This window comes from Penaeus vannamei, chromosome 7, assembly GCF_042767895.1.
Source record: "Penaeus vannamei isolate JL-2024 chromosome 7, ASM4276789v1, whole genome shotgun sequence".
In the NCBI taxonomy this organism is placed as follows: Eukaryota; Metazoa; Arthropoda; class Malacostraca; order Decapoda; family Penaeidae; genus Penaeus; species Penaeus vannamei.
Window position 1 is genome coordinate 42,213,646 of NC_091555.1, and position 1,821 is coordinate 42,215,466.

Sequence of the window (1,821 nt, forward strand, 5' to 3'; positions counted from 1 at the left end):
TGATAGTGTCAATATTGATAATATTAATACTTATAATGATGATAGTACTAATAACGATAATGATAATAACAGTAATAGTGAATGATAGTACTGGTAGAAGTACTTGTACCTGTAATGGTAATGATGATGATGATGGCAATGATATTGATATTATTAAAAACTTTAAGGATAATGATAATTATGATGACAGCACTACTAATGATAATTGAAATGGTGATTGTAGTAATGATAATGATGGTATTAATGATAATAATAACAGTAGTAGTAGTAATAATAATAATAATGATAATGATATTAGTACTGCTACTAAGAATAACCATGATATTGATAAAAAGAATGATAGTAATGATAATGATAATGATATGATAACAATAATGATATTGACAACAATGATAATGATAATGATGATGATGATAATAATAATAATAAGAGCAATAATGATATTAATGTTAATAATAATAATAGCAATGATAATAGTAATAATAATAATAACAACAATAATGATGATAATAACAATAATAATAATAATGATAATAATGATAATAATGATAATAATAATAATGATAATAATGACAATACTGATCATAATGATGATGATGATAAAATTGATAATAATAATAATGTTAATAACGATAATGATAATAATAACAATAAGAGCAAGAATTAGGATAATGATAATAACAACAGTCTAAAGCTAGATATGGAAACAACAGCAACACTACATCAGAAACTTAGAATATATAATTCAATAATGTTTTGGTTTTTTCCTACCACATTTATAAAAACATTAGTCCACATCTCGAAGGGGGAACAAATATGAACTACAGTATATATTTTCTGCCGAGGTCCTGTTTCATGAAATAGAGTCGTATTCTAATCAAATTGAAACTTGATAAAGTCTCAAATAAAAATAGTTATTTTCAAAAAGAATGTAGAACCAAATATATAATGTAAAAAACCCTCTTACATTTTCAAGGGAAACCGAGTCCTCAAAGTCGCACTATTATCTGTGCAAGCGCCGCAACCGCCACCGGAATCCCTCAGTGCTGCCATCTGTGTCGACGCCATTTGTAGTATAAAGTTGTGGATTGTTTTGTGAGTTTATATTTCATAAGAGGTAAGGTCGGCTCGAGAATTTGAATCAGATGATTAAACGTCATGATAGAGATTAGGTCGATTATTGTCTTTGACTGAGAATTGTTGTTAGATGTTGTATATATGGACTTAAATCGTTTAAATATCATATTGAGATGCGTCAGTACTGACTGTGGAAGCTGTGGTGAAACGTTAAATTACTAAATAGTCATGAAAGGGTATGAAATCTGCCTATTTAGGTTTTATGAGCCCACCGATAGTCTATGTAATGTATTATTGGTTTAATGATGTTGAAACTTATATTTGCTTTATATTTTAGCGAGTATAAGTAGAAGTATAGATGCAATCAGATCTCTTGTTATGGGTCTTTTATCCACGTATAATCTCGATTATAGACGGTGATCAGCGGGAATTTTGAATATGACTTGCCATTTGTATTGTAAACAAACTATCTTGGATTTTGAATGTGCATTTTCATGTACATTTGATTATTTAGAATGAATGTCGTCTTTGAGGAAGAAAATATATGGTTGCGTATACAATTTCTTGTAGAAGAGTAGACGTTCATCCTCCAAGTAAAAATAGACAAAAAGAAACGTGTATACTCATACACATTCGTATACACATGCGCACACATGCACATACATATACAAATATATGAATTGGATATACATAAACATACACAGTTTTATGTTTATATACATCCACATAATCGTATAGACATCT

At 28.4% G+C, this 1,821-nt stretch overlaps 1 protein-coding gene across 1 annotated transcript in view; it reads left to right on the forward strand.

Annotated features, from left to right (window-relative positions):
- Positions 1–1,046: 1,046 nt before the first annotated feature.
- Positions 1,047–1,821, forward strand: part of LOC113820124 (uncharacterized) — an 11,311-nt gene continuing 10,536 nt past the window's right edge. The window contains exon 1 of the mRNA XM_027372390.2: positions 1,047–1,117. The gene's annotated coding sequence lies outside the window, so the exon portion shown is untranslated. The remainder of the gene's footprint in view (positions 1,118–1,821) is intronic.